Genomic DNA, 14,745 nt, shown 5'->3' with positions numbered 1-14,745 from the left:
ACCGAGGTACGGCATGTCTTGCGACGTCTCCGCTGTTGTTTCTTCACTGGCTCGACATTGGTACTATTGACTTCGGTTCGATCTAGTATTGCGGCCCTGTCACGAGGCAAACCCTGGTTTCTCGAGGGATTCTAAGGCTGACTATCACGGGGGAGGGAGAGGTCCTGTCTCGAGTTTGCACCTCAAACTCCGAACTGGTTATATGCTCGCGAGCCATCATTCTCTTGCTGTGAGTGCCGAGGCAGATTCAGTTGACTATCCCCTGACCTATTTCTGAGATTTGCTTGCGAGACCGATGGAGTGTGTTGACCGTCTCTCCTCCCTCGGGGTGAGACCTGACTCCTGAGAGGAATCAACACTTGTGAGGTCTCTTCGCCTCGATGGGGGGATTGGCTGATGTCCTGGTTAATCCCAAGGCGATTCGGGTTCTGACCGTGATGGGGCCCTGGGTGCCGAGGTGGGACCGACCCCGATTCAGGTGGAACCGAGATAAGTTCTTATCGTGACCTTGGGAGATTCAGGATCTATTAGCTCATCATGATCCAAAGAGATTCGGGATCTGTTGGGAAGGCCTTCGGAGTTGGTTATATGACGCTTCGGCTCGTTATCTCCGAGCTGGAACTTCGATTTTTCAGTCTTGGATTGGATGCCCGAGGTGTCTCTACGCCGAGGTGGCTAGGTACCCGAACTGCGAATGTTGTGAACTGGGATTGCCCGACTGAGTTGTCATCTTTCAACCAGATTGCGCTTACGTGTCCCCTTCCAATTAGGTTGTGCCAAATCACCCTTCATAAGGTAATATGTTATTATTTACCTTCTGAACTGTTTAAGTGTCAATGTGAAAGACTCAATTGTCAATGCAGACTATTAGCTACATAGATCTACACTTATGATGTCTCCATTTTAACCTGCACTTATGATGTTTCTACAATACCAGAATCCTTGGAATGAGGAAGATTAATTTTTCAGGTTCTTTAATGAGAAATAAAAATTGCTTGTCATAGAGTGGTACTAGTATTCTTCAAAAGTTTGATTTTTTCAGATTTGATTATGGCTTTGGTTGACATAGAAAAAACATTAATCTTGAAGTGCTATAGAATGTAACAAGAAGGTAGATGGATGAGTAAAGGCAGGCCATAATGTTTTGGATCTTTCTTCCTACAACTCAACTTGTACAGTGTGAAAGTTTAATTTTTTTTTTAAGTCCAAAGAAATGAGTGTGGCAGAAATGTGTATTTTTTTTTTCCTTTTTGAAAGGTAAATGTATATGTTGAGATGGATGAGTAAAAATACTAGAAAGGATAGGATCATAGACGAGGTCATTTGAAGGAAACTTAGGAGTAGCTCCACTAGTTGATAAAATGAGAGAAAGTAGACTAAGGCTGCATTTAGCATTCCTTATTTTAATGACTTATCTCCTTTTTGTAGTTAAAATACCCCTTTGAAGGAAGGGGCTAAGGCTACATTTGGCATTCCTTATTTTAAGGAATTATCTCCTTTTTGTAGTTAAAATACCCCTATGCACACTGAATTTTTAATAACAAAAAGGAGATAAGTCCTTAAAATAAGGAATGCCAATGCAGCCTAAAAGGGGTAGGAGTAGACCGTTGAAGTAGTAAAAGATGATTTAAACACTTATAATTTAATAATGAATGTGGCATTAAACAGAACGGAATGGTGAAACAGGACTCATGTAGCCAACAATATATGGTTAAGATAAGACTTGAATGATGATGATGATTTTACAATAGTTGAAACCACAAAGTTGTCATTTTTGTTTAGGTTGAAGCCACCCCTTTCTTGCTAGGTAGTCTGAGCACCCTGGCTTCACAAATGATATCAACTTTCTTTGGAATTGCATAGAAACAAGACTTTTACTATAGTCTGCATTTGGTCTGTGTCATGTTTCTCTTCTCACATATGTTTTTGGGGACTTGGTGGGGGTATTGAGTCCATAAGCTATTCATGACATGCCCACAAGCTTTTTGTAAAGCTCTGTTAACACACACAAGTTTTTATACTCATATTGGACCAATTGTTTGGAACATGTAAGGTTGGTTTTAATTTTGATAGGCTTACGTGAACTTCAGTGCCCTGTTTTTGTTATCAAAACCTTATTCTTGTTTTAGGATAAAACCTAAAAAAATCATCATCATCATTATTGTCATCGTCCAAGTCTTATCCCCATTGAATACTCATAACTGTATGAATCCTGTTTAATGCCATATCCATTGTTAAATTATAGGCATGCATCATTTCTTAATTAAATTGAAAATTATTTTTGAGGTTCCCCAACTTTTTCCTCTTATCATTTTTACGAGTGACATACCTGATTCCACAATAAGGGGGAAAGAGGGATAACTACCATCCCACATTACGGGATTAACACCAAAGGCCAAAGCTAGAGACAACCAGAAATATGGGAGTAATAAAGAATACCTTCACATGCTTTGGAGATTTATTTGGATCACCACAACTTGTCTCATATAAAAAAAGGCCCGGAATCTGCTACACATAAAGACACGTACAGCGATCAGTACCGTTACTCGCGATGGCGTAGCCTTGGACTAAAATCATGGCCTTTGGATGTATTTTGGGCCCCATCTTAATGTTCATCCAATTCAAGGTGAACCTACATCAATACATCAAGGGCTGAACGAGTGTAAGCACGGTCTTATGAGCATTGAAGCTGATCTCTCCTGGAGCACACATCTCATATGTCTACACAGAGTTGGGATCTGCTCCCAACAAAAGAAGTGTTCCAACACACTTTCAACATGAGAGGGAGGGAACATAGGAAAGCTTTTGCTGAAGCTGTGAGAGCAATGGTGAAGAGAAAGGCACGTATTTTGGAGATGGATTCCTTTTGACTTTGAGTGGCAATTCTGTAATTATTAGAGTACCATAAATACTGAAGGGAATATTGTCGTTCAGTAGTAGTTATTATTTATAAATAGCAAATTCTGAGTAAATTTAAATTGCTTTCTTCTGTTGGGTTCCTCTTTTTCTGCAAATTACGAGTAAAGAATGAATTAAAACAGACTTTTCATTTGTTGGTTTGGGAACTGCTTAAGTGAAAGCCTGAGTGTTTAGACATGGGTGCTTAACCCCTTCAGCTTTTAGTTCAGTCATGTGTAATTTTGGAAACCAGATTAGCAGTGGAGCTTTTTGAGGCCCTGATTTTTCTCTGCTGCAGTTGAAAACTGATGCTGCAGAAAGCAAGAGAAGGCATAAGAGCTATAATAATCTTATTAGAGATTGGCTGTGAACAAAAATGGCAGATCAGAACGAACAGTTGGGGAATGGGCTCGCATTATCAGAAATTTCAGATTGCCAATTTAGCTGTATTTGTAACTGGGATGTTGGGTTGAGTTGGTAGGCTTGTGGAGACTGGATTTTCGGGAAGAACGGTTGTTATTAATGGAGAATGGAGAGTTTTTTTCCCAGTGTTTGAGCAGAGAGAGTATCATATTCACCAATATCGGCATCAATAATGGATAAACAGATCTATAATTAGGTAGGCTCAAGGATTATATCATCAGTGCTGTTGAATATAACCCTGGCCAGAACTTGGATTTTGGTAATATGTAATTATTTACCTGCTGAAATGTTGAAGTTTCAATGTGAAACACTCAATTATCAATGTAGGCTACCAGTCTGCATTTGGTCTCTGTCATGCTTCCCTTCTCACTTACATATGTTTCTCTGGGACTTGGTAGGGGCTTTGAGTCCATAAGCTATTCATCACATGTTCACAAGCTTTTAGTAAAGCTCTATTAGCTTTTAGGTCATAATCCTCATACTGGACCAGTTGTTTGGATAGGTTTAATTGAAAGTTTAGTGCCCTGTTCTGGTTGTCAGAAAATCAATTTTTTGTATTAGTACAAAATCCAAAAATATAGTTTAATTTTTGGGTTCCCCCACATCTATTTATCCTTGGACTTTTATGAGCAGCAAATCTGACTCCACAAAATTGGCTCCATTATTATTTCTCCCAAAGGGTAAGGCTCCCTTTGTTTGCAGTGCATTCGGTTCAGTGTTGCACCCATTTGCTAGTAACTATGATTTATACTCTTTACCTGACACAAAATTTATAGTTTTTGCCTCATTTGCACTCATTGCTAGTGCAAATTTTATATCTCAAAAGTTAATGCAAAATTTGCACCACCTTCCTCCTACCGCATCCTTAAAGCTAATGCAAAATTGGTACCTTAAAGGTGTCAATGGATTGGATTTGGGTTGGACCCCCAATCGAATCAAAATCAATTTGAATGGATTGAATGGACCAATAAGACATATTAAACTGGACTAGTTAAGACTTAATGGTCCAAATTATTTATTGGATTGGATTGGACTTGGTCTATTTGTAATGGATTTATATTGGATCAGGTCTACATCCAATCCATTGACATAAAATAAGAGTATGGGTGTCAATGGACCAGGTTTGTGTTATATCCAATCTAAATTACAACAAAGTTGAACAATTCGGATGGTCCAAACATTGAGTTGGACCAGTCCAGAGTGGTCCAAAATATTCATCGGATTGGATTGGACCTGGTCCATTTGTAATGGATTCATTCTGGACAGGATTGGACTGGACCAATATCTGGTCCATTGACAGTCCTACTCCTACCTCAATTCTCTCTCATATGAAGTGGGAATCACACTATCTTACTTCCTACACACTCCAAAACAATCTCATCACTATTCTCTTTCATAAGATAGTGGGAATCACACTATCTTACTTCCTACACACAGATCACGTTGGAATGTGTTGGAATTCCAACACCCTTCCACAGTGCATATTTCACCATGAGATTGGGACCCATCATAAATCTGGGACCCACCATGTATAAGTTATGAATATGTAGTGTGAGATCAGATCCCAACTCTATTTGGATTCATGTTTTACTTTTCATAAACAACTAAGACAAAATTAAATTTGATGCAAAGGACATTCAGTCAAATTGCACCCCATGCATTTATACCAATGCAAATGAAATTCGCACTACAACCAAATTGAGCTGAAATAAAGTGGGTGGGAACTTTTTTGGGGTGAAGTATCTGAATTATATTTTGGCCCTTCTTATGGTGACGTGGTTTTCCTTGCCATTTACATGGAGAGCAAAAGTTTTCTCTACATATGGAGTAGAGATGATAACTGAAATATTAGTCTGAAAATTTTACCCAGAAAAATGAATGATTTGCTATGAGGATGTAGCTGACTAGCTGTTAGGGGTGCAATTTGGGCAGGACTGACCAGTACACTAGTTGGGCTTGGGGACAAGATTTTGAGAATTTTTATTTTTTAGGTTGGGCCTGGGCCTAGCCCAGCTTAAACGCAGTCTAAACCCGACCCAACCTTATTCTAATTCAAGTTTTAACCTTGTCTGGTGGTGGCTCCATTGCTAGGATCTCTGACTTGTTGGAGTAGAGAGTTGGGATCAAGTCCCATTGCCACCAGGTTTGGAGGGTTAAGGGAGGGGGAGGGGTCGTGACACTTAGTCTATTTGCTTTTAGGGGTCGTGACACTTAGTCCCCAAACATTGTTTTGCAACAAAGGCCATTTGTACTTTGGTTTTCAGGACTTTGCTCTTTGCCCTTACTTACCATTCTGTTGGTTAACTACATGGAAAATACTTAGAATATTTCCATGGGACTGTCATGTGAGGATTTATACATTTTGGAAACTGTAAATTCTCTTGACCATTTTATTCATTCAACTTGATCGGTTGATTTTCAACGCCTTGAATGAGTGGTTGATCTTCAGTCGTTGTGCTTTGTAATTGGTATTTTTATAAATAGGTAGGTGATGTTGTGGCACCTCAATCCTCGTCAAATTTTAGGGTTTTATGGTTTTAATTGGGCGGAACTAAGGGTGGAGTTGAGTTTTAGGGTTTCATATCAAGAGGGGAGTCATTCCTTGATTTTGGATGTTAGTGACATTTTGGCATTTTGGGCAACGCTGCTAGCTCGTGTTCGTGTGTTTTAGTTGGGCCTTGGCCCACATCAACAATTTGGTGTGCCCCTTTCATCGATTTGGGAGAGGTTGAATTCAGATTTGGGCCTAAGAAAAAGTGGTACCCAACAAGAAGCATCTAATAATCTATAACTTTCTCTATCATTTTGAGTGACACGTAAGCATATGGGTTTTAAACTCCCTTGCAAACGTTCCTTTCTCAAGGTTGGTAAGGTAGGCCAATTACTTATGACGGTCAATTTGTGAGTTTGGTTTTCTCAAATGGAGTGAGACCGATTGTTTCTCCTACACCAAGATTTTCACATCTCCGTGTTTGATGGAGTTGAGGAAGATGGAAAGTCTCGTGATCCCATGATTGATTAGCGAGTATAGTTGTAGTTGAAGATAGGAAGGTTTCTTGAAGTGGCTCTACGTAGGGGTTTAGACAACATGAGAGTGGTTACGACCTATAGAGCTAATGCACCAAGCAGAGTATCCAATTTCCCTAGAACCCCAAGTGGAGCATGAGGCAACTAGAGTCCACGAGTGGTGATGGTTCAGAATGGTCCTTTGATGGTTTAGGTTGTCTTCCTGGTTATTGAAAAACAAAGAAACTGATGGATCTATATGATGATGTTGTAGTGAAGTCTCGAAATCAAGGGAAAACATCATCCAAGGCAGAGGTCATGGTGGTAAGGGAAGGAATATTTTTTTTATATCCTTTTAACTTTTAAGGGCTATACAACTTGGGGTAGCCCCGTCTCCCAACCCTGGTGCATGAAGGATTTGATCCCAAGTTTTCACTACGACCAGCAGACCTTACCAGCCAGTTAGTTGGCACCTTGCATGTTGGGGAATGAATATTTTGATTTAAAGTTTGCGCTCTTTTTTCTTTGTAGTGTTGTTCTTCGAAATATTTTGGTTTAAAGTTTGGTTCAGAATGGTTCTTTGATAGTTTAGATTGTCTCAAGTCTCCACTACACCAGTCAAAGACCTCACCAACCAGTTAGCTAGCACCTTACTAGCGAAGGAATATGTTTTTTAGGGGATTATAAGTGATAAGGACAACTTTTGGGCCCTAATATCAATAAAAGTAATATTTTTAATATAATTTTTAAAATATGATAATTTTTTTTTTTAAATATCATGGCAAAAATACTGTTCATCTTCTCCCTCTTTCAAACCATTCATGCTTACCTCCGTCTTCGCCGCCCATGGATTGAACTCATCGAGGGTTAACGAGTAGATGGAAGGCTGTCTGGCCAACAGGAAATTTTTCGATAGTCTTCCACTGCCGCCGCTGCCTTCCGACGGTGGTGGTACATCACCAGCGTTCTTGAAGTTCATCTGAGATTCCTTTCAATAAATAGAACTAACCAGTACTGTTAACTAACAGATCTTATATATCCACCGAGCTAAGAGAGATCGAGTGGAACCACTAATACTTTGTTCCTCTCTTGTATCATGCGAGTTGAAATCCAAACTTCAGAGAAGCAGGAAATTCACAGATGATTTAGAAAGAAATTCAAAGTTTCGACCATAGAGGAACTTCAAAAATTAAAAGAAAAAAAAAGAAACTCAAAATTAAACTTGTTTGTGATCTTTGTCACTATCTGATTGTCTCAGTGTTTTACAACCATAACCTCACAACTCCGCTGGAAATCGTTTCAAACACGAAACTATCAAATACAATTTTTAGGAAAAATACACAAAAAAAAATTCCTAACCTTGTACAATTCTACTACTCAATTCAACTAACCATGCGAAAAAAATAACAACAAAAATGAACTAATTGAAGCGAAAAAGTCCAGGAAAATAAACAAAACATGAAGAATCAAACAACAAAAACGCAACACAGGTTGAAAACTTGAAAAAAAGAAAAAACAAGAAGGATCTTTTTTCAATTCCACAGAAACAAACTCACAATGCGTTTTTGCTTTGCACAACGTTTTGCACGAAAAAGGAATAAAAGGCGAGAGAGAAAAAAAAGAAAAAAAGAGCAGAGCAAGACAGTAGTGATGTTGTGATGGAGCAAATTCTTACCAGTTTTTCGATTCCTCTCTTATTAATTTTTTTCCGTGTTGTTGTGAGTAATTTTGCTTCTCTCTGCCTTGATCGACAAGTGTTGCAAAGACCTTCCATGAGTAGACATGTAAGGGATCCAACTTCCTTTATCAAGGAAGTGCCCAAAAGTTGATGGAGGTGGGTCGGGAGATAGGCGGAGGCGTTGCTGGAAAGTGCCGGAGGTAGCGGCGGGTGACGATACTGATAAATGGTTTGTAAGAGGTAAAAGATTAACAGTGTTTTTTGTCCTTATATGATATTTTTTAAAAAATTTTAGAAATTATATTAAAAATAGTATTTTTATTGACTTTAGGCCCAAAAATTGCCCTTATCAACTATAATCCTTCTTTTAGGAATATATATATTTTTTTTGTAGTGTTGTTTTGTTGTTTTGTGGGCGTGGGTATGGGTGGTATCCTAGCTTGCATTTTTAAAATGGTTTGGGTTCTAATTTGTGTTTGTGTGGTGTGGTCAATGTTTAGTTTGGTGGGCATTTTGTTGTCGCTTAAGACTATTTTGTTTTTGAGCTCTAGACAAAAAACAAATACATTTTTGTTTTTTGTCTTTTGAATGCGAGCTCCTTTCCTACAGATTTCTTTGTACTTTCTTTATTCTCTTTTTAATATAATTTTATACTTCACCTTTTTCAAAAAAATGTTAACGTAACAAAAGAGTATGCATGCTACAATGTCAGGAATATTTCAGCGGAACTGATTTTGTTAGAAAAAAGCATCCGAAATTTTAGAAACTATTAAAAAGTTGTAAGGAGGTTTCAGCAATTTATCCTAAATTTAATTATTTCTCAAAGGGGATAGACAAAGAAAAAAACTAAGAAAAAGAAGATTTCTTTATCAAAAGAGGGGAACTCATGTAGTAAACAATGGTTAAAAGAGGCTATTAAATTTGAATTTACTATTTTTGTTCCCATCAAATATGAAACTTACATTCTTATTATTAAAATCTTATATAAAAACAACAAACCACACAACTAATTCTTAAAAATATACAAACAAGATGACAAACAGAAGTTGAAACTTTAACTATCATCGCCCATTGTTCAATGATATTGCAACGTGACCCTTCAAACTACTATCATACTCTGTAGTACTGCAATTTTGTAAATTTGGTTGCTCACCAAGCAAATGCTCTACTTCTTCATGATTATGTTCAACCCATGGATGGTTGTCGAAGCCCCTCAACTCTTCTAGCTGCATGGCTACTTCCTTCATTGTAGGCCTATCCTCTCCCTTCGCGCTTAGGCATCTGTGTGCAAGCTTAGTGACTTCACAAAGTTGATCCCGGTCAGCCTCATTTAACACTCTATCCTCCAAAATATCCAAAACGCTGTCTTCTTTCATCAAACCCATGAAATAGATAGCCAAATTTTTCTCTCTTTCTGGTCTGTCCAATTCTAGTGCTTTTCTTCCGGTTAATAGCTCTACAAGAACTACACCGAAACTATAAACATCACTCTTCTCTGTCAAGTGACTTGTTTGAAAATATTCTGGGTCCAAGCACCCCAATGTTCCCTGTACTAATGTGGTAAATTGAGTATGGTCTAATGGAACTAATCTTGAAGCTCCAAAATCTGATACTTTTGTTTTAAAGACATCGTCTAAGAGAATATTGGCTGATTTAATATCTCTATGAATGATCGGAGGGGTAGCTGCAGTGTGCAAATGGGCAAGTGCTTTTGCAGTTTCTGTAGCAATCCTTAGGCGATTGTCCCATGAAACTGACGATTTGTGTCCTTCATCATGAATATGATGGAATAGAGTCCCATTAGTAATGAATTCGTATACTAATAAGGGGATTTCGGAATCTAAGCAACAACCTAAAAGCTTGACTACATTCTCATGCTCAATTTGAGAAAGAATAACCACTTCATTGATGAATTGCTCAACTTGATTTTCATCAACTATTTTGGACTTCTTAATGGCAACAATCTTATTATTAGGCAAAGTTCCTTTATATACTGTACCATAGCCACCGCGACCTAGGATCAGACTCTTATCAAAGTTGTTAGTTGCTTTCTTGAGCTCTTCTTCAGTAAATATCTTTGCAGTTTCTATATTTGCATCATTTGAAGAGAGCAATTGCCTCAATAAGAGACCTCCATTTTGCTGAAAAAAGTTTTCTTTGCGTTTGTCTTGCTTTCTCTTTTGGATTCCCCAATACAGCCAAGAACTAACAAATAGAAGAAACAAGATGCCGAAACCAATACCTACACGGAAAAAAGATTTATTTAGTGAACAAGTACACTTACAAATAGGATCATTTATTAAAACACCAGTTGTAGTTTCATGTATTTCTGTATAAAAATGGTAGCAAGAAGTAGAAAAATGTTTATAACCATGAACCCATGCATTTTTATTCCAAATATATCCCTAAAACGTCGTATCAAGATTTTAGAAAGAAGCAAGGTTTGATTTTCAAATCTATCAAAAATTGCTTGGCTTCAGTCAAATGAATAAGAGAGAGCAATGGCATCCGTGGTTCGTCATCAGCAATGGTTTGTCTTCATTCTTCAAACAGTCAATAAATTTTACTGAACAGAATTATTTTAATAAAATAAATAAACCTTAGAAATATTTGTAAATCCATTACCATACTCATACTCATGTAAGCAAATGAGTTACTTTCGGGTTGGTCTGACCCAAGTTGCAGCCTCTTATAGATTTCAAAAATAATATATATTGTCTCTATTTAGGCCTTTTTGGTTTTTCAAAAGCTTATTTACCCTGGAAAGTGCACTTGTCCAAATAAATGTTTCTTGGGAAACACTTACTTGATAAGCTCATTTACAATGTTGTTTTGATTCCTAAGTTATATGATGACTTTTTTATCCACAAAAAACCAATGCATGGGCAAACATGTCACATTATGTTTTGTAAACTTTCCCCACGTGCAAAAGTTACTTACTCAGTTGGAAAATGAGTAAATAAAATTTACTTACCTGAATAATCCCATGGGGTCTCATTTACCTGAATAAGTAATACCTAAGGAAATCACCTTTACCATGGGGCCTCATTCTCACTCAAGAAAAAAAATAATCCCATTGACCAATTTCCCACTCTTATTTCCCAGAAAATGAATGAGACTTTAATTTTGAATTTGAAAAAATGGACTTATTAAGAATGAAATAAAAATAAAATTGAACAGTCAAATATACTTCACTTGAATAAGTGCTAAAGACAGGCTTCAAAAAAATTAATTCTAAAGATGATAACTACATGGACAAAAGAAAAGTCATGAGTAGGAAGTTGTATCTATGAACCCGTGCCACTAGAATTATATCCATTACCATAACAGCAGTATATGAACCGGCTAGCAGTGTGGCCCTGGACTTTGTATTTATTTGACAATTAATGAATGGATTGGGATTTGCCAACAAAACACGTTTCAATTAGACCTAGCAAAAAGTTGACCCAATCTACGAAACGACTCAATTCAACCTGAAAAAAATAGGATTAGGGTCTCATATTTAGTTACCTAAAGTTGAGAATGACCCGGCCTGACCCAATCCGGAAAAAAACTAGGTTGGGTTGGGTCATGAGTCAACCCGCTGACCTGATTGTTAAGTCTAATAGGAACTATTTATGTATTCTTAGAAGCTTTCTCTCTTTCATCTTTACTATTTAGTCTTTACTCTTTGAATTGTTGAATGCTCAAATTTTTTATTTTATGTTTGGAATTTTAAGGTTAATTCCTTTACTTTTTACATTTTTCATGCATTTTTTTTTATTTTATAAAATTTTCATTATTTTAGGAATGACCCATGGGTCAACCCTAACCCGAACTTTTAGGGTTAGGGTCTAGCACTTACTGACCTGATCCAAAATCAACCCGTAATGTCTTGACCCAACCTAAACCCGACCCACCCAACCCAATTGCTAGGTCTAGTTCCAATCCTCTACCAACTTGATCTAACACCGCACATCACACCATGACGCTGGGATCCACAATAAAATGAGACCCACAATTCATAATTTGTTGGCAGAATTGCAGGTGAATGAATCTCCATGAATCAATTTCCCATCTACCCAAGGCAGTAAATTGCAGATTATATTACCTAAACAGACTTGTATCAGCTGAGATTGCTTCCTTGGAGGAGCTACACAACCACTCCCATTTTTCCTTCCATCCCCTTGGGTTCCATCTGGGCAGGAGCAGTGGTAACTCCCAGGCGTATTGGTGCATTGCCCTGATGATGAGCAGTCATTCAAAGTTGGATATGCGCATTCGTCTATGTCTGCAGACCATTTATAAGACAAAACACGGACCGTATTAATTAAACAATGACAATCAAACTTCTGGAAGTACTCGTGATGGTGTAGAGATCTAGGAATAAATGTAACTGCAATATACGTACCTTGGCATCCATTTTCAAGATAAGGGTTGCCCTAATAACCTTGAGAACAATTGCAGAGATATCCCAGACCATTAGGAGAGTTAAAACATTCGCTGTTCTTACCGCATGCATAATTTGGATCACTAGTGAGAGCATTTGCACAGGTGTAGTTCTCTATTGCCCAGTCGAGCACGATTGGGACCATTCCTCCATTTCTGTTATAGAAATCCATATAGCCCATGATATCGGGTACGGAGAAGTTAAACCACTCAGAATCAACCAAGAAAGCGTAGCTGCATGGATTGAAAATCGAGACCTGGTTGTGATTAAAAGCACTACTGAGAACCACAACGAAGTATTTGAACCCCTTTGGAATCGAAGTCTGACAACAACCCATCCCAGAACATGACCCGTTAACCAAGTTCTGCAGGTCGCTGCTAAGCATGGAGCATCCGCCTGTAAAGTTGCGACCCCCGGAAGCCGTTAGCAAGGCTATTGTGTCGCAACCCATTGCCGTGAATTTGTTTTTGGTGTCGGAAAAAGTATAGGGAAGGTCTCCAAGATTGAAAAAAGCGCGGGAGCTGTTCGTCGAATTTCCCAACTGATGGTAGCAATTGAAACTAAAAAACCCTCTAGTGCGCAATTGGCCTAGTAGCGATATGTTTAGAATCTCTATATTACTGTTCAATAGGAAAGGTTTGGAGGGTTGAAAGTGTGGTTGCAGGTTACCTCGTACGACTTTCTGTAACAACTTGAATCCCCGAAGCCGAATGGGTAGGGAATGGTGATGTCGCCACATTTTTCCTCGCAGCTGGGCTTCGCCAAGGCCAGTGTCGATGATATTGCAGCCATTGGCAACAGAAAAAGGAGTTGAAGCAGCAGAACGGGCAATTCCATTGTTACTTATTAGCTGCCCTTGTTTTGTTTTAATTGGTTTGTTTCAGACTTTCCATTTCGCCCATTTATAGGCTCCACTGAGGCAAATGCTGAAAGGCACTCGGTTCATATTGGACGTCTCTGCGGGGTCATCATGCTCCAAGGTCGAAGTTATCGTAGAATGCCACTCTCTCATCCCCCATTGCATCTCCCCAATTACACGTAGAAATAAAAAAACAATGACATACTTTTCCTCTCACTTTCCTTCGTTGATTTGGTCAATATTACACCATGGATGAGTTCGAACTTCTCCTTACCCTTGGTTTAGTGCGGATAATTGTTTTCCGGGTTTTAATTGCCTTGTGTAAGTGAGGTTCCATTGTTCTTACGCAATACATGGTACTTACCAATCACCAGTTTTTGAGGAGGGTAGTGGGATCCTGACTAATTGAGGCTGCAATTCAATATGGCTACTACAAATACAGGGGATTGTATTGTAGTCAATTGCCCATTTGACATAGGTCCACCTTTTACATGAACCATCCAATGAAAGCTCCCCACATCATCAGTGAGACTTAATAGCACTTGGACCTTTTCTTTTCATAGACTGGGCTTCGGTCCTGACTTTATATTATGTCTGGCTTGAGATTCGGGCCAGGTTCATTAAAATTTTGACAAAAGTTAAGCCCTAACCCAGCTCATGAACAGATCTAATAGCATAAAATGGCAATTATTATAATATGAATTCTTTCCTTTCTCTTTTTCTTCGCTCTTCCTCCTTTCCCATCATGGGGAAAGATGGAGAAGGGTGCATGTGAGGTCTTTACCACCAGAATTACAATGTAATTGATGTTTGTTGAATGGAATTTGGTTAAGGCTTCAAAATATTTTACTAGGTCATCAGCATCCCAAATATTCAATGGAGTTGTCTAATAATTAATAATGTCTAAATGTTGGTAACAGAAGTAGTAGAAGTTTCAGGCATTAAGTGGATGCTTTAGATAATATCCCTAGATATAGAAAATGACATCTTTCCTCACCGTTGAATTGGTCATACCATAAGATTGGATTGGCCATTACCAATAATTGATTGGTGAGACCAGAAGAGTCAAATTTTCTTTTTCTTTTGGTTATTTATTAATTATTTAACACTATAAATTACATGTTACCACCATACTTTGGAGATACTGACATTTATTCCCCTAACTTTAATATTCTCACACTTTTCCTCCTCCATTAGAGTTACATCAGTTAACTTTGAATAATAATATTTCTATGTAATTGGTATTTAGTTGTTAAACATTTTTAAATCTCTATAGTACCATTTTCCTAATTAATTTCTAGGACCATCTTGCTCTTTTTGTAACACCCTATATTGTTCATTGCATTGTTTTGAAAAATGGACCGGACTGGGTGATCAGACTGTTTGGACCAGTAACTAGTCAGGTCTATGGGTCTAGTTTTTCTTTGGACCATTAATTCTTACAAAAATGTT

General features: G+C 38.0%; 1 pseudogene across 1 annotated transcript; it reads right to left on the bottom strand.

The window, feature by feature from the left end:
• Positions 1 to 9,066: 9,066 nt before the first annotated feature.
• Positions 9,067 to 13,368, bottom strand: LOC148872005 (wall-associated receptor kinase 5-like; annotated as a pseudogene). The gene is made up of 3 exons (XR_016107962.1): positions 12,396 to 13,368; positions 12,096 to 12,275; positions 9,067 to 10,247 (listed from the first exon to the last, which is right to left on the bottom strand). The product of XR_016107962.1 is annotated as a wall-associated receptor kinase 5-like (transcript).
• Between the last annotated feature and the right edge of the window lie 1,377 nt (positions 13,369 to 14,745).

The sequence above is a fragment of the Nelumbo lutea genome, chromosome 2 (genome assembly GCF_056320005.1).
Source record: "Nelumbo lutea isolate HS-2025 chromosome 2, American lotus-T2T, whole genome shotgun sequence".
Taxonomy (NCBI): domain Eukaryota; kingdom Viridiplantae; phylum Streptophyta; class Magnoliopsida; order Proteales; family Nelumbonaceae; genus Nelumbo; species Nelumbo lutea.
This window is presented reverse-complemented; position numbering and strand designations above follow the sequence as displayed.